General features: G+C 48.9%; 1 pseudogene; it reads right to left on the minus strand.

Annotated features, from left to right (window-relative positions):
* LOC144763046 (uncharacterized) overlaps window positions 1–25346 on the minus strand; it is a 49015-nt pseudogene extending 23669 nt beyond the window's left edge.
* Between the last annotated feature and the right edge of the window lie 146 nt (window positions 25347–25492).

Consider the following 25492-nt stretch of genomic DNA (forward strand, 5'->3'; position numbering starts at 1 on the left):
ACTCTTTTATCCCTATTTTTGCACAATCAAGTTGTTTGTGCAGGAACACCATTTTGCCCTCCTATAAGGAGTAATTGTCAACTGTGATAACCTTTTTTGCACGTTTGAAGCTCTGAAGAAGACTGGTACATTAACAGAAAGTTGTATTTGTCATAAAACAGTAAAGAAGATTACATTAGATCCAGCTTTAGCATGGATTGTGTGTTCTGGCTGCTGATGTGGAAATAATTTCCCTGCGCCATTTAGGAATTAATGAATAACGGATATTAACAGAGTAATTAAATACAGATACACCTTGAAGACTGTCAAGCTAGTATTAAAGGGCAACTGTGGTCAGGAATCAAGCACTACTGCAAGCTCACTAAGCTGCAAAGTACTTACTTCTTGGGCTGTATCTATCAGAGGGTGCTAAGGTTCAATGGACAAGTCCTGCTCTTGAAGGGTGAAATGAAGTACACGTTTGCATCAGTCGGAGGTAGCTCTGGGATAATATGCAATAACTCCACTATTTCAGTCATCAGTCAAAAGCCACGGTGAACCAGGACTAAACTGGCAGATGTTCTGGGTTAGTCAGAAAGACCACTGCATGACTTACATTTGCAGTCTCGCCTGTTCTGCTAGTGTTGGAAGATTTTAACAAACGTCTCACAAGTTAAGCAGAATGTTTCTTTGAAAAGCAAAAACTGCTTATTTGGCTTTTTGCAAAAAGAACAATTGATGGAAAAAATGCAGAACAATGTCATACATTCACCCCAGTACAAAGATCTGGGCCTAAATCCATTGTTTTTTTGCTCACCATGCCATTCCAGTTTGGACCCAGCCATATGCCAATCAGTCTTGATCCTGCGCCCAATGGGAACAGTCCAGCCCGAACTGCCAGGCCAGGTCCTCCCTGGACTGGAAACAAGCTTCATAGGACCGGTTTTGGGCTTTAAGCCCTCATCAGCCTGGATAGCTTGACTCCAGTGGCATGGAGAGCACGGACTCACGTCTGAGCATACCCGTCCCACTCGGGGTGACAAATGCAAAAGGAACAATTGATGAACAGAATGCAGAACAATGTCATACATTCACTCCAGTACAGAGATCTGGGCCTAAATCCATCGTTTTTTGCTCACCATGCGATTGCAGTTGGGAACAGTCCAGCCCGAACTGCCAAGCCAGGTCCACACGAGCACGGGACTCACGTCTGAGCATACCCGTCCCACTCGGGGTGACAAATGCAAAAAGAACAATTGATGGACAGATGCAGAACAATATCATACATTCACCCCTTGTTTCAGTCCAGGGAAGACATAGATTGGCAGTTCGGGCTGGACTGTTCCAATGAGGCACAGGGTGAGACTGATTTGCATATGGCCATGTCTGAACTTGGGTGGCTGAGTGAGCTAAAGAATGATGATGGATTAAACCCAGATCAGTTGACTGGGGATGAGTGTCCATCATCCCTTTTGGTTTCGCTTTGTTCGCCCTAAGTTGGCAGGGTATGCTCAGACGTGAGTCCCTTGCTCACTTTGCCACTGGATTCAAGCTAGCCTGGCTGATGACGGCTGATTAGCCAGAAACCGGTACCAGGATGCTTGTTTCCGGTCCAGGGAAGACATGGCTTGGCAGTTCGGGCTGGACTGTTCCCATGAGGCACAGGGTCAGACTGATTTGCATATGGCCATGTCTGAACTGGGGTGGCAGAGTGAGCTAAAGAATGATGATGGATGAAACCCAGGTCAGTTGACTGGGGGTGAGTGCTTGCAATGTTCAACACTCCGTCCATCATCCCCTTTGGTTTTGCTTTATTTGGCTTTTTTAGCATGAGAGCAGTAGACCCAACTTTACGTTTTTTAGAAACGGCATACAAAAAAATAAAAAAGAACTTTCACCATGTTTTCAGACTTAGCCTTAAGAGCACTACTAGCCACCCCATCCTTTCCATCAAACACTTGCAGGCCAGTCTATTTGCTTGCTCAGCTCAGCAGACACCCAGCCTCCAGGCCTGGGGCCACTAAGTCAATAAGGAAACCCTTTGCACTCTGGCAGGTGCCAAATATGTGTGGTCTTGTGTTTGTCCCCTTAACCTGCTTGGTCCCGCTTCATCAGTTCAACCTCGAGCTCTCCTCCCACAGACAACATGCGACGCAATCCACCTGATAAAAGACAATCCATACACTCCCAGCTTTCCTCCTACATAGGGCTGGCTATTGCTACAGAAGCCCCACAGTGGAAGATGCAGCAGACGTGATTCACAAACTAGATCTCTACCGTAACACAAACAGATAAAACCACAAAAAGGTAAGCATGTAAGCATTTGTAAGCATGTGAACAAGCTATTGCTCATATTCTCCACAACGACGGGACAGGTTAGTGTCTATAATGCCACTTTCTCTCTGTACTGAACTACTTAGTTGAGCACCAACTACTTTTATATTTTGCCAAATGAACTAAGATCGACATGAAATACTCAACACATTACACACAAGACTTTAAGAACTTGTAGAAATACACGCAAGAGATCTAAGCCGGAGTCCATATAAATCCCCCAAGTTTGGGAAAGTCAACTTTAACCCCTTGCGTGCTTGTGACGGAACCGTTCCGTCACAAGCCTCGGGTGGGCTGTGCTGGTGACGGAATGGTTCCGTCACGGCCCGCTCGCCGCACCTGCGCGGCACGAATTCCGCGCCTGCGCTGAAGGTTCTATTGGGCGGGCGGGGCCGTGACGGAACCGTTCCGTCACAAGCACAGCTCACCCGAGGCTCGTGACGGAGCGGTTCCGTCACGAGCACGGGAGCGCCGTGCGGCCCCCCTCCCCCTTAGCACTGCGGCGGAATAGCCCCAGCAGCTAAGGGGTTAAAGCAGCCAAGACCATCAAGTTAGTGTGATCCTCAAAATATCTCAACAGGAGCTTTAGACACATGGAAGCAGCAGTGGAAACTCTAAAAATCAGGGGTGAGCCAGAAGATCAAGACCATCAGATCAACAGAAAGAACACCCCAGAATCCGAGATTACTCTGCAAATAATGTAAAAGTTGTTCTGAACTTCAAGCTCCATGGCCCACCAAAGTTCAAGTTCAAGTTCAAGTTCAGAAATTTGTATAGCGCACTACTCACCCAGAGGGTTTTAAGGCGCTTGAGGGAGGATGGGTACTTTACTTATCGAATATCCAAGTTTTTAGTTGTTTTCTGAAGGAGAGGTGGTTCTGTGTAAGGCGGAGATCGGTGGGGAGAGAATTCCAGGTCTTGGCCGCTAAGTAGGAGAAGGATCTTCCCTAAGTAGGAGAAGGATCTTCGCTAAGTAGGAGAAGGATCTTCCAAAGGACAAGAGTGCCTGGCCTGCAGAAAGCCCTGTCACCGGACAGCAGCTGTGCATACTTAGTAGATTTTTCTTGGCACTAAAGTATCTTAGTATTAGCCAAAGAGTCCTTAAAGCCTGGTAATCAACCATATGACAAGTAGAGTCTGCATAGAGATATGCAATCAGTCCTGCCAGAGACAGCAGGGAATTTGCAGAATGGGTTCCCTCTGGCACTTTCCAGGAGTCCGTAAAAACATGCAGTCTTGTATCTACAAATCTTATTATGCACTACACTAGTGCCAAAGAACTTGGAAATGGATTCCAGCAATTATTATTACAGCATAATCATGGGCAAATATTAGAAAGGTAAACAATAAGAAAAAAGTACCAAAGACTGTATATAGATTGTTGAAAGGTAGGGCCGATGTCGACCAAGAACCTTCAATGTTTGCCCGGCGTTAGCCGCCTCTCATACCATTCAATATTATCAAACAAAGAGGCAGGCGCTGGAGACAGGAAGGCAGGAAACAGGAGTTTATTCCGACGGAGCAGAACACGTCAAATCAGACAACAGGGTATCTTCTCGAGGTGCTCTAACCGCATCTCTGAGGCCTGGCCTCTTATACACAAGTTTATGACTTTATTACATTTATGACATCCGTGGTATTGCTTTGAAGTTTAAAAAGGCATCTTTGGAATCCCCGGTTCAGGCCCGTTCTCACACATATCTACAGTAGAGGTCCCCACCCAAATCTCAGCATGATGGCTATCGCGCAGCTGGACATTCCGCTGGGAACAAGAATGTGGACGATCAGTCGGATCTAGGGGTGTGAAGGCATTGATTAATCCCCGCTCCTTTGATGTGAGGCGAGGTCCTACTGTAGGGGGCAATAAACTGCATCTGTTGGGCTAGGTGATGGCCTGGGATCAGGTCAGACAATCGGGCAGGGAGGAAGAGGTTATCAAAAAGGGCCTGTTCTTTGAATGAGATGAAAGAGCGAGAGGGTTCAGCATGGGATGTGGCTCGGAGACAGGGTCGCGTTAGAGGTGTGTTTATGGCCCAAGCAGGAGGGACCGGGGGCTGTCGGGGCGCGGGGGAATGCTTGCGAGGCCGGGGAGTGAGGGGGAGAGACGCGCAGGCTATTGGCAGTGGGCAGAGAGGCCAAGGCAATCAAAATGGCTGCTGCTTACGCGCACGTATGGATCTGAAAAGGACAAGATGGCGCCGATAATGTTTACGCCACAATCCAGATTTTAACAGTCCTCCCTTTTTAACATATCTAGCCAGCTTGTCAATTTATGTCTATCCCCATTATATTACGTATTTCGATATCATACAAAGCTTTCATACGTTCAGCTTCGAAGTTCGGAGTCTTAGGGCAAATACAGTTAGCAAACAGTGAGCACAGAGGCGGCAAGCATTGAATACCCAGGCAGAGTCCACATATTACGACGATTGGTATCAGTACGATCATGAACAACCTCCATACCCAGTCTTTTACAGCACTCCAGAACCAACTCCCAAGCGACCATCCGTCTTGTTCCTGATGAACTTCTGAGGAGAGTCTGTGGAGGTGTTCAATGGCTTTGTAGACTGAGGGCGAATTGTCTGGTATGTAGGTACAACAGCTGGACCCGATGATACGGCATGCTCCTCCACGGTCCGCCAGAACCACATCTAGAACAAGGCGGTTTTGAAGAGCCACCAGACGGACCGCCTGAAGCTCGGCTGTATTGTTTGTGAGGATACCAGCTGTAATGTTCATCGTTGTCTCGACTGCCTGGGATAAATGTCGAATGGCACGACTGTTCGCCATCGGGCCCCAAAGTGGAACAAGTCCCTTTATTGCATCCAAGAATTGTGCTCCAGTGGAGTCGGCCTGCTCAATGTCCTTTGCTCGTTTTTGTCGGTGATGGTTTGCCGGAGCCACATAGGTCGGAGGAAGGATGAAGGCAATGTAGCAGGTACCTCCCCAGCCCTTTGGGAGCCAGGTGTAGGCTTTTGTACCACAGACGAAGTACATGTTTGGAGAGGTGACAAATGAGGGCGGGTCGGTTGAGTCCAAAGTTCTGGTGATGCGGCAAGTGCTGCGGCCCACCATTTGTGTCCCATGGCCTGTGATGCATACAAGGCCCGAGACATTGACGACGGATAGGGCCACGGTCAGGGTGGCAGCTGTTCGTTTCCGGAGGTAGGAGAAGGTGGGTCTGGCTGGATTGTTGAATATTTGCATCTCCACCATTTCTTTGGCGGGGATGTCCATATGAACAGAGGCATTGGAGGATAGAGGGCAAAAGGGAGCAGCAGTTCTTCCGGTTTTGTTCAGCCAGACTCCATGATAAAAGTGTGACATAGTTTCGCTGGAAGTGGCATTGTCTCTATAGCTCTCTTGCAAGAGGATCAGCCAAGCAAGGCAGGAGCCATGAACAGAGAAAGGTGAAGGGATGAAGGGGATGGAATGTCCAGTGGCATGGGGTATCAACCCACAGATCCAGCCATTCGTGGCATTTGCAGCAAGGTTGTGTTGGTGCAGCAACTGTACGAAGGAGTTGTTCCAGAATTCCTTACGCCTTTATTGGATTTGAGGTGGAAGAGAGACCAGGTAGTGTTCTTTCATGGTGGTAGGCTGTGCAGTCGTTAGGAATGTCTTATGAGCTGGTGCGTTCTCTTCCACGATCCAGAAGGTAGTCATGAGGAGGAGGCAAAAGAGAAGAGTGATAAGAAGAGCAATAGTCTTTGAGCTGTGCAACCTGTCAGTTTTCGGGTTTCTGTAGTGGGTCTTCGGATGTCCGGTTGCTTCCATCATCTTCGTATCGGGCGCTTCCATCATCTTCAAGGTGCTCGGTAGTGGGCAGAACCACAGACTTCGTTTGGTTTCTCTCCTGGCAGCCTTTGTAGTGTTAGGCCGCCGCTCTGAGAATGGTAACTTAGTCAGTGGTCTACTTAGCCGAAGCTCCCTCCTTTCGTCGCAGGTTATACCCTTCTCTGGATGGCACAGTGGGATCAGGGAATTTCGCCAATTCGAGTGTCTCTGTTTCAGGGTAGCAGCTCAGGGAAGGTCGGTCTTTGTTCAGGAGCTCTTCTTGGGTGGTCACGTCTTCGGTCGACGTCAGGGTCGGAGAGATTTTCTTGCAATGATGTGCATGCAGCCAATTTCGCTTCCACTCCACTCGAAGAGCTGTTCGGGTGGTGATCAAGACTTGCCAGGGGCCCGTCCAGCGGGGTTCCAGACTCTACTCCCGCTTGAAGTTCCGAATCAGGACGAAATCTCCAGGCTGGATGGCATGTCCGGGGCCCCTGGAAGCATCGGGGATGGCCTGCAGCACCTGATGATGAATAACAGACAGTGTTTTAGTTAGGTGATACAGATAGTCAGACATTAGGACGTCCGGGACGTCGTGAATAGATGTCGGTTTGGGTGCGGACCAGATACTCATGGGCCGGCCGAAAACGACCTCGTAAGGGGTCAAGTGGTGTTTGGTGGGGTGGAACGCATGGACAGCAATGCTAGGGGAAGAGCGTCTGGCCATTTTAGTCCTGTGGTAGCCACTATTTTCGCCAGTTTTAGTTTCAATGTGGCATTGTGCCGCTCGACCAGTCCAGCAGATTAGGGGTGAAAAACTGCGTGGAATTTCTGTCGTACCCCCAGTCCTTTCAGGATGAGCTGGATAACCTCGGCTACAAAATGGGGGCCATTGTCACTCCATAAAATACGGCAAAGGCCGTAGCGAGGGAAGAACTCTTTCAGTAGTACCTTTGCAGTGGCAATGGCAGTGTTGTCACGCGTCGGGTAGGCTTCCACCCATTTGCTAAAAGCGCATACAACAACAAGTACATACTTCAGTCCTTGACATCTCTCTAACTGGATATAGTCCATCTGTAGGACTTCAAATGGATGGTTGGGGACCCCAAACCCTCCCCGGGGTACGACAGTTCCTTTCCCAGGGTTGTGTTGCAGGCAGACTAGACATTGCTGGACTAATCGTTTGGCCGAGTCTGCAATTCTATCGTTATGCCAAACTCGGGAGACAAGTTCGGTCATAGGGGCAGATCCTATGTGTGCAGGGGAATGGGCCATCGTCAGTATGGGGATCAGGTACGAGTTGGGTAGCAACCATTTGTTCGTGTCTTTTGTCCGCCAGCAGCCTTCATCGTCCTTTAATCCCACCCGTGCCCATTCAGTCAATTCTTGTGGTGAGCTGGCCATTTGGATGTCCCTAATAGTTTCCCTAGCGTCCGTCCATTTTTCTGCTTGTGACCTAGTCACGTACATGCGAGTCGTCGTCCTGTTCTCAGCTGTGGTTCGGGCAGTGATGTCGGCCAGTGCATTTCCCTGTCCAATGATGTCTGTCACCTTTTTGTGTGCTTGGCATTTGATTACGGCAAGTCGTTTGGGGAGGAGAACCGCTTCAGTCAGAGCGGAGACTAGATCTCCGTGCAGGATGGGTGTGCCACGAGATGTCAGAAATCCCCTCTCCTTCCATAAGAGCCCAAAATGATGAACCACCCCGAAGGCATACTGGCTGTCCGTGTAAATGTTTGCTGTCGTCCCCTTTGCTAGGATACAGGCTCGTGTGAGGGCAATCAGTTCTGCCGCCTGGGCGGATCGTTGCGTGATGCGGGCGGTTTCAACTACAGTTCGGGCTGTGGTAACTGCATAGGCAGCTGAGGTGATGCCGTCGGGGAGTTTAATGCAAGAGCCGTCTACCCATAGCTCTCCGTCAGGGTTTGGGAAGGCAGTGTCTCGGAGGTCAACTCTACTCCTAGTCTGTTCGTCCGTGAGGGTCACACAGTCATGTATTGGGGGCACATCGGGATCGTTCTCAGGCAGAGGCAGCAAGGTGGCTGGGTTCAGTGTGGTGCATCGTTTCAACGTGATGTGAGGTGCGAGCAGTGTCAGTTCGTACCCAGTCAGTCGTGCGCTGGTCAGGTGTTGTGTCTTGGTCTGGTTTAGGAGGGTGTCAACAGCATGAGGCACTAGTACCGTGAGGGAATTCGAGAGTACGATTCCCTCACTTTGTCGGATAGAGACAGCAGCAGCGGCTACTGCTCGAAGGCAGGCAGGCAAAGCTCTTGCTACAGGGTCAAGAGTGGCAGAGAAATAGGCACATGGTCGTTGTTTGGGGCCAATGGTCTGAGTCAGGACAGACAAAGCGCATCCCTCCCTTTCATGAGTGTAAAGAGAGAAGGGCTTTGTATAGTCAGGGGTTCCTAGGACGGGGGCTGAACAAAGGGCGTCTCGTAGTTCCTTGAAGGAGGATTGACATTCAGGGGTCCAAGGGAGCGGGGAGGGGACATCTTTAGCCAATAGGGATAGTAGTGGTTTCACAATGAGGCTGAAATTTGGCAACCATTGTCGACAGAAGGAGGTGAGGCCTACCAAAGAGCGGACTTGCTTCGGGGTTTTAGGGATAGGGGTCTCTAGAATAGCCTGAATTCGATCGGGTGTGAGTTTTCTCCCGTCTTTGGACAAGAGGTGGCCTAGGTAAGTGACATGAGGTTGGCAGAATTGCAACTTCTTCTTGGAGACCTTGTGGCCATTTTCCGCGAGGAAGTGCAGTAGTTGGATGGTGGCTGTGACTGCAAGTGGAGTGGTGTCGGCCGCCAAAAGGATATCATCGACGTACTGTATCAACACCAGTCCATCCGGCAACTGGACTGCACCCAGCTGTCTCTTGAGGGCCTGGCTGTAGATGCTTGGACTTTCAGTGTAGCCCTGGGGTGCTCTGCAAAATCTATATGAGCGGGATTTTAAAGTGAAGCCGAAAAGGTAGCGGCTGTCTGGGTGAATGGGGATGGAGAAGAATGCGTTCTTGAGATCGATTACCGTGAAGGTGGTGGCAGTGGAAGGAATCAGGATCAGAATGGTGGTGATGTCTGAGACTACAGGGTACTGGGGTACAACCACTTTGTTGACTTCTCGTAGGTCGATGATGAAGCGGTACGCTTTTTCATCTCCCTCACCCTGCTTCTTCACAATGGGTAGGATAGGGCTGTTGCACACATTGCTAACTACTTCTTCTACCACTCCTGCGTCTACCAGGGACTGGATGATTTCTACCAATGCCTTCTCGCCTTCGGGCGATATTCGATACTGTGGGAGTTTTGGGAGTACTGCGTCCTGTCGAACAGTTATGTGTACAGGGTCTATCATCATGCGTCCTACGTCCGAGTCAGTCTTTGCCCATAGGTACAGAGGTAGGGTGTCGAGCAAGGACAAGTCGGCGTCAGTGATGGGAAACATGTGTTGTGTGCGACATGATCTGAGCAGTGTTGGGTTGTCGTACAGAATGACTCGAACTCCGTCTTGTGAACACCTAATGGTGGCTCGAAAATGTTTCAATAAGTCAAGTCCCATAATGGCGTCGGGGGTGTTGGAGGAGAGCAAAAACGTCGTGTCAGTGGTGTTATTGTCCAAGTTAAAAGAGATCGGTGTGGACAAGGGATTAGTGGAGGGCGTTCCATCAAAACCTATTGATGTCACATGTGAGCCAGACAAGGGTGCCCTGGGAATCAATCGTTTAGACAACGCACTACGTGTTGCACCAGTATCTACCAGAAATGGAGACTTCATACCTAGGACCTTAGCGGTGACATAAGGACCTTGCTGGTCAACATAGAGCTCGACTGGATCCCTTCCTTGCCCTTGGCAGTCCTATGCAAAGTCGTGTGCATTGTCGCAGTCAGATTGTTGTCACTGATTCTGTCGGGGACGATCAAACGTGTTCGGTCTGCCAGGTCTGACATTGCTGGTGTCGTTTGTGTGCCCTCGTCCCTGTCCTCTATTTCTCGGCCCGCCCGCTACGTCTCTCGTGTCTTTATTTCTGAGTGCTTCCTGCAGAACTGGACATTGAGACTTCCAGTGGCCAAATCCTTTGCAGAACGCACACTGGTCCTCATCGAGGTCTGTTGGTGGAGCGCCGGGTGCGGGTGTGCGGTCTCTAGGGGGTGGATTTCTAGGAGCATTCGACTGGTAGTTTCCTCTATACTGTTCCCTTCCTACAGTCACCCCTTGCAACTGAGCAATCATCACCCTCTCTTTCAAGTCCCTTTTCTTTTTCTCAGTCGCTTGATCGTTCTCGTTCTTTTGTCGCTCATAGTATTGAGCCATCTGAAGGATAGCTGCAGGCTTGGAGGCCGCCCAACTACTCTTGCTAGTCTGTAGTTTCTGCGAGACTTCTGGTGTCAGGCCCTTCACATAGTTCTGGACAAACAAGTGATGTCCGGTTGCAGTGGTCATGTCCTGGCCGCTATAATCGGAGAACACCGTTTCAAACCGGGAGAAGTATTCTGATACGTCTTCCTGGGGTTTCTGGCGACAGGCCGTTACTATCGACCAGTCCACCTTCTTTTCTGGAACTAGGGTTTTTAATTTCTGCACAATCTTATCTGGTAGGTCTAGAATGGCCTTCAAAGGTTTCTGTCCCGGTTCCCGTTGTTTGTCAACATTACCGAGTTGTATCCAGGTATGTCCGAACAGCTCAAGGTGGTCGACTTTCCGGATTTGCTTCCACACATCAGCTGGTAGACATAGCCCGAAAAACAAATCGATATCCGCTAGGGTCATAATCGTTGAACCCAAAGCGGTGGCTAATTCTGTATAGAAGGCTGTGGGGTTCTTTCGCAGATCAGGCAAGGACTTTCGGAAAGTCAGGATGTCTTGCCGATCCCATGGTTGGTAAACCCAGTTGTAAACTACCCTCCCTCTCGCATCTTGGTGGTTAATGTCGTCGTGTGTTCTCTGTCCTTGTGGGGGAACCCAATAGGGAGCGGCATCCTTTATGGGCATCATCGTGTCAATTTTTTCTACTCCGGCTTCAGTTGCTGCAGGAGTCGTGGTGTTAGTCTCTGGTTTCTGTTCCGTGAGGTGGCGGAAAACTTCAAGCGTACGCGTGAAGAGGTTCGTCACATCACACTCGTCCCCATCTCCGACATCAATTTTCTTATACAGAGTCGTTAGGTTTTCAGGGCCTTTTCCTTGGTATCGGTCTTCATAGGCATTAAGGGTATGATAACAAAGGCGTACGACAAAGTGTCGTCTGTGGCTATTGGCATATGTATTGTACATATCCGTTATATAAGCCTCACTTTCCTTTCGCACCACCAGTGTCTTTACAATCTTATCGATCCCAGCTCGTTCATCCTTACTTAATCTATTCGGTCTAGCAGGGTCTTTCCTCCCAGCTTCGGGATCATCTGAAGTCGCTGCTCGTGCTACGCTGGGTACGAGGGGTTCGGTCGGCGCAGAGGCCATGAGGACCGAGGCTCCGGCACTACTCTCGCTTGTCGGTGGGGGTTGCGGGTGCTGCGCTAAGGGTTGGGAAGGGGCGTATGGAGGGGGCATGTAGATGATCGGGGACCTAATAGTAAATCATCGTTCGTTCGCCGTTTCGAAGGTAGCTCGGGGTAAAGTGTAGAGGGTGTCCTGACGGGACACTTGCCTGATGATTCGGAATCTTGTTTTAGCTTGGTTTCCTCTCTTTCTTTTATTTCTTCCTTTAATATGTTAGCGGCCAGGTGAGCTGCTTTGTGTAATTCCTTTTCTAACCTGATCTCATTTCTCTTCTTCCGCTGTTCTGTTTCTTTGCGCCACATGCCGAAGCTATCGAGCATAGTGGGTGTTGTCTTATTGTTATAAAGGGCTGTTTCCAGCGCGTTTATTTTGTCGTTATCAAAGGACCCTATCAGTGGCCACTGACTTTCCCGATCCTTTTTCGTGTATTTATGCCACAGCTTACTATAAGCCACAGCGACTACAGGGGTGAGGGAATCCTATCGCCCGACGCCCGAACCAACTAGAATGTTATGAAGGGCAAGAAGATTTATTGTCTATTCTGTCCGACGGACAAGTAGACATTAAATCACAAAAAAAGAAATGAGCTGTCGGCACTCTGGGGCTCAAGGGCAAATGAAATGCTGTTAGAAATCCTTTGACTGGCTGGAAGACCATGACTGGGCTCTATCTAGCCAGTGATTGGCTGGGGGAGTCTTACGCTAGACGTCAGTTTTCTAGCGCGAGTTCATCACTGGTGCAGCCCACCTGCTCTTGGAGCCCAGCTGCTGAAGTGCAAGGGCGGGCGCCGAGGCAGGAAACACTTTTGCGGCTGTCTGGGTCCCAGCACTGGGGGCAGGTCTCTGTCACTGATTGCTGCACCACTCGATCGCCCTGTCCATTGGGATCCATCCAGGGCAGTCCACTCATCTTTGGTGCGCTGCTGGGCACTTCCTGGGATCGAGAGCGGCAAGTCGTCATCTCTGACAAAGTGAAAACTTCATCAACAGGCGAGTCAATCTGATAATGGGTGTTGCGGCGGTCAGAGCCTTAGGAAAATTATGCTAACTGTGATTCTGCATGGAATGGTCTGGTATCAGTGGGCGTGGGGGCAGGGTCACATGTGTGGCATGTTAATTTTCCATAAGGCAGGAACTTCTCCACTGCCATCGGCTGATCAATGAGGCGCCTATTGCAATGTAACAATGCCACCAGCGTTGATAACGAGTGAATACACAACTAATGGAGTCTCTTTTTAGAGACATTGACCTTTACTTTGTCAGTCTGCTTTTATGGACGAGGCCGCATTTGGGGGCTCGGAGCAAACTTTAACACCTGGCAGTCTTACAGAAAAGGCAGCTTCGCAAGTTTATGCCTGCGCTGTAAATAGAATTTTTTTTTAAACTGCATCTTTTACTGGGGTTAAACAAAAAGGGTAAATTTGAATAAAAGAAACAGCACATAATGAAGCAGGCAGAAAGTATGTCCGTGTTCCAGGCAATGTTATGTGTGCAGCGTATTTCACACAGCTCACTAAAACGTGGGCTACTCATGGCGTCTGAAACATCGCCATGTCCACATTTTTGCCTGGGGTCTCCGTTCCTAATACCATCTCCCACAGACTTGCTTGCCTTTTCCTTATTCCATTGCCTCCACCTTCCCTCCACTGCTTCTCGCTTAATCAGCGCCCCACTTTATTTCCTAATCTTGCTACCACAGCAGAGGAAAAGTCTCACATCAGTGTCAATTTTACAGGCTTAATCTGGCAAGAAACCGGTAATTCTCCACATTTTGGGCACATTCCTGTTAGCCTGTACTTCTATTTGGTTGCATTTCTCGTCTCATGTACCTACTGTAAATGTGGCGCCGCGGCCAGGGCGACTGACGCTGGAATCCGGGGACCACGGTTCGATCCCCAGCTCCGGCGGCAGGTTAGCCCAGCACCATGTGACTCTGGGCAATAGCTCGCTTAATCTCCCGACGGCCACCAGCGCCTAGAGACCCTTACGGGTGATTGTGCGCTTTACAAATGTGGACTTTACTTTACTTCACCACCCACCATGCAAAGTGCTCTGGCAGTTAGTGCTAAATAAACAGAGCCGCTGTGATGAAGCAGCAGTGAAGGTCTAAATTATGCAGCAGGGTTGACTGAAATATGTGGCCGCAAAAAATTAGAATTATGTAGCAGAAGGCAGCACATTTTTGTTTATCGTATTACTTCATTTTTTTTTTTACATTAGTATATGTTAACGCTGTCAGTGTAAATGTTTTGCCTTATTACTTTCAGATTAACACCCAAATACAGCTATAGCAATGAAAAAGTGACCAGTCACTACTTGTGATGAGCTTTTCACTGTGTGGCAGGATAGGTTACCCTCTTTTTAGAAACTTTTGATCTGGTTGAGCTAGAATCAACATTTTTGTTAAAATATGCAGTTTAGCATCATTATGTGGCAAATTATTAGGAAAATATCTCAGCTGTAGAATCTCATTATTAGAGCGGCTCTGTTATAAATCACGCATGTACACAGGACCTGCCATCTGTGGGGGACCATCTGTCATTTACAACGATTAAAAATGGAAAAAATTGGAGAACCAAATTCTATATAAAGTAGAAATTATAAGAATGTACACTTGTAGGTTTGACAATCATGTTTTATTGACAACTGTGTGAAAGTGTACAATATTCCCACCTTAATTTTATGCAACCGCTGTATTGTTGCATTTTTGTTGCACAGTTACGTCAGCAGTAAAAATGAACCCATACCAGAAACAAGGAAAAGTGACACTGCCACCTGTGTGAGCATTCGTCCTATGTAGACATAAAGGCTTGTTTTTCTTCTCTACATGATTTGACAAGGAATGTTTTTCCTGTGTGCCTGACTTTGTGCCTTCTTTATGCATGTGCCCATTTCGAAGTATCCACGCATCATCCCATAGACTATCAGTACTCTCAGCTTCTGAAAAAAACCACACTGATTGCACACGTTGCTGCAACGTTAAAACCTTCTCTTTCAGCAGGCTTCCCAATACTCGTATGTCCGCATCCGGCAACAGAATTACAGGATTTTCCCAGAAGATAACAGGCACATCTGGGTGGGTAGGTGGGGGGGTTGGGGACATTGGAAGGAGAGAAACAAGTGGCAGAGACTCGGAATTGAAAGAAAAAAAGTGACTACTTCACAAATCTAAGTGAGACAAACTTGCACATCTATTGCGGAGCTGCACCTACTCATGTTTAGGGAGCTTACTCTTCTGGTGCCATTACTATAGCACTGCTGTGCACAAGAGAACCCTGTTGCTACTGCCTGTGCTGCAAATGCTCCTTGTGTGGGAGAAGAATGTGGAGATTTAGCAGTGAGTGCACAATAGTATAATCACACCTCACCTGCCCAGGAATGTAAATGGTGAGATTGATTTAACTGCCCATTACTGCCTCTTGTGTATTTGTACTTGTGGATACTGCCTCAGTGGACCACAGCACCTCTGCCACGCAATGTTGGCTGCCCCATGAATCGTTCATAAGCTCTGCCAAAAAGTGCAGTTATTCCCATCCACACGTTTATCATATCATGTTCACATGTGAGTATTTTTAAAGCTGGACAGCTATGAGTTGACCCTAGGATGGCGAACACCAGTCTGTCCTACAGGTACACATTCCGACACAGAGCGCAGACTAGTAATTGACTACATTTCCTGAAGTATATTTGGCATAGACTGTCTTCAGGTACTACAGGAAATTTTGTCAAAGGCATACTGGTTGATAATTGGGTGCAGTGCAAACTGACACATCCACGCACATATTGTACAACAGTTGCATAACAGTTGCATTTAAGGATGCATGACCATGCACTGCATAATTGGTCCTGTGCTTGAAATAATGTTGCACAGTATGTTGCACTGATTACAGTGCAGGTTCTCGCCGTGGAGATCCACCTTAGTGATTTATGGAATAGGTGGGGCAAGCAGATATCTTCCCAGGACAAGTAGATTTCTGTAAACTTTTGTCCAGTGGCCAAGTAGATTTTTGACAAATTTCCACACCCCTGCGACTAGTACATATTTAGTAAACATGTCCTTATTAGGGGTGCCCTCCAGTGGAGCCGGATGGTTCACCTCCAATAAGCGGTCCGGGCTGAACCAACTACCAACAAACGGGGCAAAAATAGGCATGACGGGTTACAAAGGGGACAAAAGTCTGCACTACCTATCCTTCACTATTTACAAGGACTAAACAGAGTATTGCGACTCTGTGCTTATTTGTAAATAGAGAATAACCCAAAGAGAACTAATTCTGAACGATCAATGTTCGGACAAACAATCAATCAAATGAGGGATAAAAACGCCACAATCCAGATTTTAACAAGATCCTACCAGGAACTGAGTCTCACCAAATCCTTAATGAGAAATGTACACACAGCCTGCCTACCTTCCTAGGCTGAATGCTATCCTTGCCGGTGTACCCAACATAAGGTGGATGCTCATATCAGGCCAACATTCTCTAGAGTAGCAGTCTACATCAGGATGTTACCTGTGCTTGTTAGTTACCACAGGCTTTCGTAACAGGACTTGCAAGGTGAAATGGTCACTATCAGAAGCACACTTGAAAACTGCTTACACTACGGTGATAAGAGCATCACCGAGCATGGAGCAGGCATTACTCACCTCTTATAACTACAACTCAGCAGTTTTGTTATGAGTCTGACTACACTCAAAGTATAAAACATATTAAGCAAATGTAAAAAACGATCTCTGCGCTCAGGGGTCTGAAAGGGAAAGCGGGGAATAAGCAGGATACAGAATCCACAAAGCAATCAGAAGAGAATCCATTCTAAGACCAGAAAACAAATGGAAGCAGCAATCTGAAAACGATGTGAAGCTGGGGTGACTGTAGAAGAGAAGCCCCCACTCCATGGGTATTCTCCATTGTTGTCAAAAATGCACAAACAACTGTGACACATGCTTTGAAAAACATATGTGATCTGTGATCAGAGCCCCTCACACCTGACGTGGGAAATAGAGTTACATTGGTGTGGAGAGATCTGTGAGCAAGCGTCTCTTTTTTCCTGGAAAATAACGAGGTTTTGATTGCAAGGGCACAGGGTCCCTGCCAACAAGGTCACCTGTGCCAGGGCTCCTTCCCTAAAACTGTACCATGATTGGCACTTCAGACCCTCTGTAAGTCCCTAAGAAAGGGTACCCTGGTACCTAGGGCACTGGGACTGAAGATGGTCCCCTCAGGACCCCTCACCTTGGTCATGCAAACTGCCACTGCAGCATGCCTGCCACGGTGGAGACAAAAACGACAAAGTCGGCATGGTGCACTGCCTGTGTTCCACGTCCAGCAGCACTGCCCAAGGTATAGGTAAGTCACCCCTTTAGCATGCCTTACAAGCCCTAAGGCAGGGTGAGGTATATCTCAAGTGTGGGAATATCTGCATGAGCAGATATGCCCCTACAGTATTTAAGACTATTCTTAAGTGCCAGTCAAACCATAGAGTACATGTGCTGAAAGCTTGACAACTTTAGTTCCCCAGCACCATGATGGCTTGACTGAACACAGAAGAGTTTGGTACCGAATAATTCCTCTCAATAAACTGATGCCAACCCTTGTGTGGCCTAAGACTGGCTTTAGGCAGCCTGCGACCACCACACATGTTCCTAGACCCCTGGGTCGAGAGCCCCTGCTCATTGAGACCAGAAACTAAGTACATCCTGGGCAGAGGTGTCACCCCTCTTCCACAGGATGAGCACAGTGCTCGAGAGGGGAGGTTCAAAGCCTTTGTAATGCGACCCCTGCCTCATCTGCTAGCAGCAGTGGCAGCCCCCGGTTCAAACCACCACTTTGGCTGGAGAACCAGTGGGAAAACCAAGACACAATAGGAGGTGTGCCCACTGTTAGATTTGGGGTCTCTAGTTGGCAGAGGTAGGTACCTTTCACCAAATAGGGACCCTTGCGTCTAGTCAGGGTCTACACTCCTAAAACAACCCCTGGTAGCTTGGCACGAGCAGGCAGGTTTATCTCAGAGGCAGTGTGTTAAGCATTTGTGAACACATACAGTAATACAGTGATAACACTACAGATGGACACCACACAGGTTGTATTATAAAAATAAGTATTTTATATAGACTTAACACAAGACCAAACTGCAAAAATCCACAATATGGTACTCAAAAATAGACTTTTAAATAGTAGAAAATAGCTCAGTTCTCTCAAGTGGTAAATGCAACACTTTACTCTAAATGTATCTTGAATACGTAACGCAAAGAAAAACAAAAGGGGTTGCAGGGAAGGTGATGTGTCGGTTCTTTACACGCAGGGGAGTGGATGTGTTTATTCCTTTCTGCTGCGCAGGGGAGCTGATGCTCGCTTCCTTACTGCATGGGGAGGTGATGCGTTGGTTTCTTACTGCTCTACGGTACGATGCGACAAGATGGCACCTCAATGAGATAGTCTTCTCCGGTACGATGCAACAAAATGGCGTCTTGCTCAGGGTGCGACAACGTTTATGCGATGCATGCACGCCCGATGGCAACTCGATGATCTTTGGGGCCGCCACAGGCCCTGCGATGCACTTCTGCGGTGATGCGACGGTGACCTCTGTGGCGGCAGCACGTTTCCCCGGTGATGCGCCACGCTTCGGAGATGCGATGATGGCAGCCGCGACTCGCTTCTTCGGAGATGCAACGACAGCTGCTGCAGCGGCGACGCACTTCTCATCGTTGCGATGTGCTTCCAGCTTCCAGCGACAGGCAGTCTCTCAGAAGGCCCAGCACAACAGCAGGCACTTCAATTACCAACACGGGAATTCAGGGGGGAGCTGGTTGGTGAAGTCTTGTATCCCTAAGACTTCAGGCAGGAGGCAAGCTCTAGTTCAAGCCCTTGGAGATTCTTCTTCAAGTTGATGAAAAGCACACTCAGTCCTCTTCTCCTTTCTTTGGCAAAGAAGCAACCACTGCAGGCCAACCCCCAAACACACTGCACAGGGGTAGTCTCCTCCTTCAGCTTCCTGGTTCTTCTCCTCAGCAAAGATTTGTCTTGATTCCCAGAAGTGATCTAAAGTTCTGGGGTCTGGGTCCCCTCTTTTATACACCAAAATCCCTTGTCTTTGAAGGCAGAGAGTGTCTGTGCCTAGTCCAAACCAGTTTACAGGACTCCTTCTCTTCCTTTGACAGTGTAGACCAGGGACATCAGACGCACCACAGGAGGTGGAGCCTGCATTGTGGAAGGCAGGCACCGCCCTATTCAGGTCCCAGGTGCTCCCCTTCCCTCATTCTACATGCAGACGGGTCTATTCAGCCCTGTGCTGACTTATCCTGTCTCCTGGAATCCCCCAGCCCCTGTCACTCAAACTCCAGACAAGGAATACACAACCTAGCAGAGGCAGCCTTGGATAGTTAGGCAAGAATATACCTACTTTCTATAAGTGTTTTTTCAAACACAGAATGTTAAAACCAACTTCACTAAAAGATGTATTTTATCATTCTGAGTCCAGGCATACTAAACTCGAATTTCTGCCTAGTTCCCTGAGTCAGTTGGGATTATAAGATGTTATAATCAAACTGCCCATTCTGGCCTATCGGGAACAGGTAGCCTTGCAATAGTGAAAACGAAAATGGCTGTAATTCATTAACAGGACATGTCACACACATCAGGGCATGTCCTACCTTTTACCTACTATGCACCCTGCCCTTGGGCCTACCTTAGGTGTGACTAATATGTATAAAAGGGAAGGCTTTAGGGACTGGCAAGTGGGTGCACTTGCCCAGTCAACACAGAAGTATCGGACTGCACACAGGCTCTGCAATGGCAGACCGGAGACACACTTTACAAGCTGCTCCGGTGGGTGGCACAACCAGTGCGCATGCCCACCAGCAGCATATGATTTACAAGCACTGGGCACACACAGTGCACTGTACTAGGGTCTGACAAGTAAACCACATAAGCTAATCATGGAGTCACTAATCCATACATCAAATTACCACAGTGGAGAAGCGTGGCTCAATGGTTAGAGCGGCAGACCCTGATGCAGAGGTCTGGCCCGGGATCAGGGTTCAATTCCCGCCTTGGCGGCTCTTGGACACAATTTCCCCGGACCTGATAATTCTCGCCTCGGTGCCTAGTCTAATCATGGGTCCCACTCTGTGACTCTGGGCAATAGCTTGCTTAATCTCCACAACGGCCCAAGCAGCGCTGGGATGCCTGGCTTCACCTTGGGGGTGCCCAGGAGTGGACATTTCACAGGAAAGCCAGTAAGGGTTCCACAGCGGTATGAATACAGCGCTACAAGACCTCAGGGTAGAAGGCGCTATATAAATACAAACACATTTACATTTACATAGGGAGCACTTGCACTGTGGCACTGAATAGCAGTGGCACAGTGCCCAAAGCATCTAAAACCAGCAAAAACATAACAGGCAACAGCACAAAATGGAAGGGAGACCCACGTCAATGGTGCCAGGTCTAACACCCACCCTTCACCAACTCCATCCCTCAGGTGCTTGAGGTTAACTTAAGCACATTTTTTAGTGCCCGCCAAATTGAAGATGGTGGGACTTATCCAATCAGGGCAAGGGCTATGCCCCCCTCCCACAGGAGAATGGCATAATAGTGAGTGCAGACACCCCAGGTAATGAACCCATTTGTCTCTACCTGTTATTTACCTGTAACGCCCCTAAATCTCGTATTTAGGTGGCTCCCCCCGACTCTGAAATCAGAATCCTAACGACCTAAGAAGACCAGGACACTACAAGGTCGCACCAGCGGAGAAGACAGCAGACACCAACTGACTTGGCTGCAGGTCTACTGGCCTGCCTGCAGCCCTCGACAATCCTGCACTAAAAGATGACCTGTTCCGTCGCCGGTGGTGCAAGCTTGGTACCAATTTGAACCTTGCCGGTGTTGACCTGAAACCTCAAAGACTGGATCTGTAAGTTGTATACTTAACTAAAAAAGGCACTCTTGTTCCCCACCATACGTTAACATTGCACAGCCTAAGAATTGAACCCACTGTCTACTTTTTCAAAGCGTAAAATATATTTGATCTAAAAAACATACTCCCCTTTTTGCATACATCTTGGTCTTAAAATAAACCTTGAAAGAAGCTTTTTTGTATGCGGGGTGCATCTCCTTTTTGAGTCGTGTGTCATTTATTGGTCACTGTGTACATAACAAATGTCTTAGGGCCAGATATAGGTAGGATTTATTTACCGATTCTTAATTACCGAATTTTACCGATTCGGTAATTAAGAATCGGTAAATATGAAGGGGGGACATGTAGGACTATCCAGATGTTTTTTTTACCGAATCGGTAAAAATCAGTATTTACCGAATCGGTAAATACCGACCGGTAATGCCCATTCATTCCTATGGGCTTTGAAGCCCATAGGAATGAATGGGCATTACCGGTCGGTATTTACCGAATCGGTAAATACCGAATTTAACAAGGGTGCAGGGGGTGTCACTTTGACACCCTCTGGCACCCCCAAAAGAGGCTTGGGTGCCATGTGGCAGGCATACCTGCCCTAAGGGCAGGTCTGCCTGTCATATGGCATAGGTGTGCATGCACACATGTGCATGCACACCGGAATCGGTATTTTACCATCAAATTGAATTTGATGGTAAAATACCGATTCTGTAAGGCTTGTGGGACTCAGAAGAGTCCCACCTACATCTCAATTTTACCGAATCAGTAAAAATACCGATCGGTAAATTTACCGACCGGTATATTTACAGATTCGGTAAAAATACCGAAAGAGCCTGTTTCTGTCCCCCTACATCTCAAAAGCCAAATACCGGTCGGTAATGGCCGAAATCGGCCGTTACCGACCGGTATTTGGCTACCTACATCTGGCCCTTACACTCCTCTGTGTTAGGCCTAAGCTGCCCACATTACCACAAATAGAGCACTTTGTGTTTTCACTGACCCCTGTACACTTCTGATGGGATCTCTGGACTCTGTACGATAAAATCACTGAGTGGCATACCATACACAGAACCAGCTTCCTAAAAGACCCTTATACAATTTTCTGCCAAACACTCAAATCTTGGCCTGACCTGTGTTGGACATATGATAGTAGGAGTAGCAAAATTAGTAATGAAACTAAAACATATCCATTAACAAGGTAAAGGGAGAAAGCGTTGGTAGCAACAACAGCAGAGACACTAAATATATGAATTAAGAAGGTAAAGAGAGAAAGCTTGTTCCAGGTCTGTACCTGTGCCTTAGATTTTTTTTTTTTTTTTGAAAATCTGTTTATTAGCATAGTAATTCGAGCATCAATACAGAGTTAACATTTAGGATCAGCATGAGAAGGTGGCATGCTCTCGTAAACATAATATCAGCAAGTACATCGTACATTTTGTAGTTTGTGGTATACTTAATAATGTAACAGTCCCTCGAACCAATCGGAACAAAAACCCCCACCCTCAGGAACCTCCCCCCCATCGACACTCGTAATACATGTATGTGTAAGCCAGGTCGAGCTTGGTGGCACCCATGGGTCTATTCCACCCAGTAGTATTGATTAATACAGCTACAGATAGTCATGAGCAGCATCATGAGCAGCACGGGATATCCCGCGCCATTAGCAAGTGCACCATAGGTAGATGCGGCACATGAAATTCAGAGTTCGTAGGACACAGTGCAGTGCTAAGGCATCGAATCAGCAGAGTCCTCATCCCCCTCTGCTTCGAACATCCCCACTATGGCAAACCAATCCAAGGAGATCGGCGTTTTCCTAAGGCCTCTGCGTTCTTCGCGTTGCAGCGCTTCACCTTCCGCTTTGCTCCACCTTGTCACTTCCGCCCTCCATAGCTCGGGGTCAGGTGGTTTAGGTGACTTCCACCTCATCGTTATTGCCCGCTTCGCCAAGAGCATGGCCAGGTCAGCAAAGCGTGTTGCTACACTTCTAGCGCGCGCCGCGGGACCCAACCCCAGTAGTGCGTATTCCAGTGTGGGAGTGCGTGTTAAGGCGCCTGCACTGGTGAGTGATCCGGCGACCACGGACCAGTAGTAGCCCAGCTTGGGGCAGTCCCACAGCATGTGTATCAATGATGCGTCATCCGCAGAGCATCGGGGGCATGTGTCTACAGCAGTAGGGAACATGGCGTGTATGCGGCGAGGTGTCAAGTAAGCCCTATGGAGAAGCATGAGCTGAATGAACTTGAATTTGGGGTTCCTTGCCACTTTTTTGGGGAACTGAAGGATGCGCTCCCATTCCTTGTCCCGTAGTGGTCTTCCCATATCACCCTCCCATTTTGCCCTGAGAAGCGATAGCGGGATTGCCCTCCCCGACTTAATACTAGCAGCTAACCATTTAGTTAGATGGCTCCCCGCCCCCATAAGATATAGCATCGTTGGTAAGGGGTTAGTGGGAGGTTCCAGTCCTCCAGGTGCCCACCTAGTAGCCACGTAATGGCGAAGGCCGGCATGCATGAGGAACGATCCCCCGGGGACACCATGTGCAGTCCTAAAGTCTTCGAAGGACAGTATCCGCCCCTCGGCAAAAAGGTCCCCTACGGTTGTCACTCCAGTGTCATGCCAAGGCGTGAGTGTGTGAGTAGTAAGTGGGCCCGCCTCTAGTGGGACACCCAGAAGTGGGATCGTGGGGGCATAGGACGTCGTCGGGGTGGTATATCTCAGGGCCTTCCGCCAGTATTGGATGGCAAGCCGGAGCAGCGGCGGGGTATTGCCTGGTAAGGCTGAGCGGGGCAACAGCAGGGCATGAATCTTCCCTTTAGAGTGGTCCTCCTCTGTAATGTCAACCTCGTGCAGGTTCCGACCCGCTAACCAGTAGGCCAGCCATTGCAGCTGGCATGCAAAGTTGTAGGCCCGAAAGTCTGGTACTCCCATGCCCCCTGCATCGGCGGGGAGCTGTAGTTTGGCAAGGCCTATGCGTCTCCGCCCTGGACCCCATATGAGTTCCGTGAGGAGAGTATCCAGTGACTTAAACGTCGAGGCGGGAATCAGAAAAGGCAAGTTGGTAAAATAGTAAAGGAGGCGGGGAAGCATCACCATCTTAGAGATGGCAACCCTTCCGGCCACCGACAAGGGCAAGGACAACCAAAATTGTATTTGGGATTTGAGCGCTCTCATAGCCCGGCCGAGGTTGCCATCGATCATCAGATCTGCATCTCTGTAGATTTGTATCCCGAGATAGCGGAAGGTGGAGTCCGCCATTTGAAACGTGTGTGGTGCGAAGGGTAACGGTGTGGGTTGGCCAGGTGCTACAAACATGAACCCGTAGGACTTGGACTCGCTGATGGTGAGGCCAGATAAAAGCCTGAAGTCCTCGAATATTTTAGACACAGAAGCAAGGTCTCCCCTCAAATCACGAAAGTACAGGATAATATCATCCGCGTATGCGGAGACCACATGGGTGGTCGTGCCCCTCCGAATCCCATATTGGGGAGCTACCGCTCTAAGCTTACAGAGCAGTGGTTCAAGGGCCAGGATAAACAGGAGTGGGGAGAGCGGGCAGCCCTGTCTGGTGCCCCTTGCAATATCCACTGGACTAGAGATGTGTCTGGACGTGCGCACTCGGGCCGTAGGACGGGTGTAGAGCGGTTTGACCCATGCAATATACTCGGACGGGATCCCAAACCTTGCGAGCGCAATGAACATGAAATCCCATCTGAGGGAATCGAAGGCCTGTTTCAGGTCCAACGAGACGCAACCCTCCGAACCCAGTACCGCCGGGTCCCGGAGCATCAACTGAGCAAGCCGTCTAAGGTTCATGGCCGTGCTCCTCCCCGGCACAAACCCGCATTGGTCGGGGTGTATCAGGTGCGGGATGTATTGCGCCAAACGCATCGCTAATATCTTGCTCAAAATCTTGCAGTCGGTGTTGAGGAGAGATAATGGCCTGTAATTAGCCATGTGCATGCCATCTTTACCTGGCTTTAAAAGGGAGGTTATTAAGGCTTGGAGGGAGGACTGGGGTAGCGAGGTAGTGCGTAACGCTTCTAGGTAAACAGTGTGTAGGCGCGGAGCCAGCAGGTTCACGTACGCAGCGTAGAACTCAGCCGGTAGTCCATCCATTCCGGGGGCTTTGCTCTTCGGGAGAGCATGTATTGCCTGCTTAATTTCCGCAATAGTAACGTCACGCTTCAGGTCTGTGGCTTGCCCGTCTGTGAGTTGGGGTAATTCAAGGTCCCTTATAAAGTCCTCCAGCGCGGTCTCGGATAGGCACTGGTGCGGACCATAAAGTGTGGCATAATAGTCCCGGAATGCGGCATTGATGCCCACCTGGGACGAGACAAGCAATCCGTCCTGGTCCGATATTTCCAAGATCGGATGGTTCACCGGGGAGTCTCTTATAATGCGGGCCAGTAGAGGGCCCGATCTATCCGCCTGTGTGTGTTGTCTGACCGTGTATGCTCTGTAATCTAGGAGCCTTAAGTCTTCCAGCAATTCTGCGTGTTTAATATGCGCCTCTTGTAATGGAGTGAAGTGTGTGCCTGCGCCTGCAGCTTCGCATTCCAGCATTGCCAGTGTACCTTCCACCTCTTTTAGGTCATCTATCACCACCCTCCTCCTGCCCACTCGGGAGGCCATCGCCTCCCCCCTAATGTAGACCTTGAAAGCGTCCCACTCTATCTGTCTGGAGCTGGCAGTGTTTGCGTTGGAGGCAAAGTAAGTCTCAATAGCGTCCGCCATGGAGGACCGGAAGACAGAGTCTTCAAGCAGTTCTGTGGGTAACCTCCAGGTCGGGACAGGGGCCTGCATCCGGCCCCACTGCCAGGAGAGCTCCACTGAGCTATGATCCGAGAGGGTCTTCCCCATATGTTGGGCTCGGACGACCGATCCCAGTAGGGAGCGGGAACAGAATATGTGGTCTATCCTAGTGTGTAGCTGGTGCGGGGGGGAGAAAAAGGTGTATTCCTTTTCCCGTGGGTGTGTGCTGCGCCATACATCTGCCAGGTCCCATC

This window comes from Lissotriton helveticus, chromosome 6 (assembly GCF_964261635.1).
Source record: "Lissotriton helveticus chromosome 6, aLisHel1.1, whole genome shotgun sequence".
Lineage (NCBI taxonomy): Eukaryota > Metazoa > Chordata > Amphibia > Caudata > Salamandridae > Lissotriton > Lissotriton helveticus.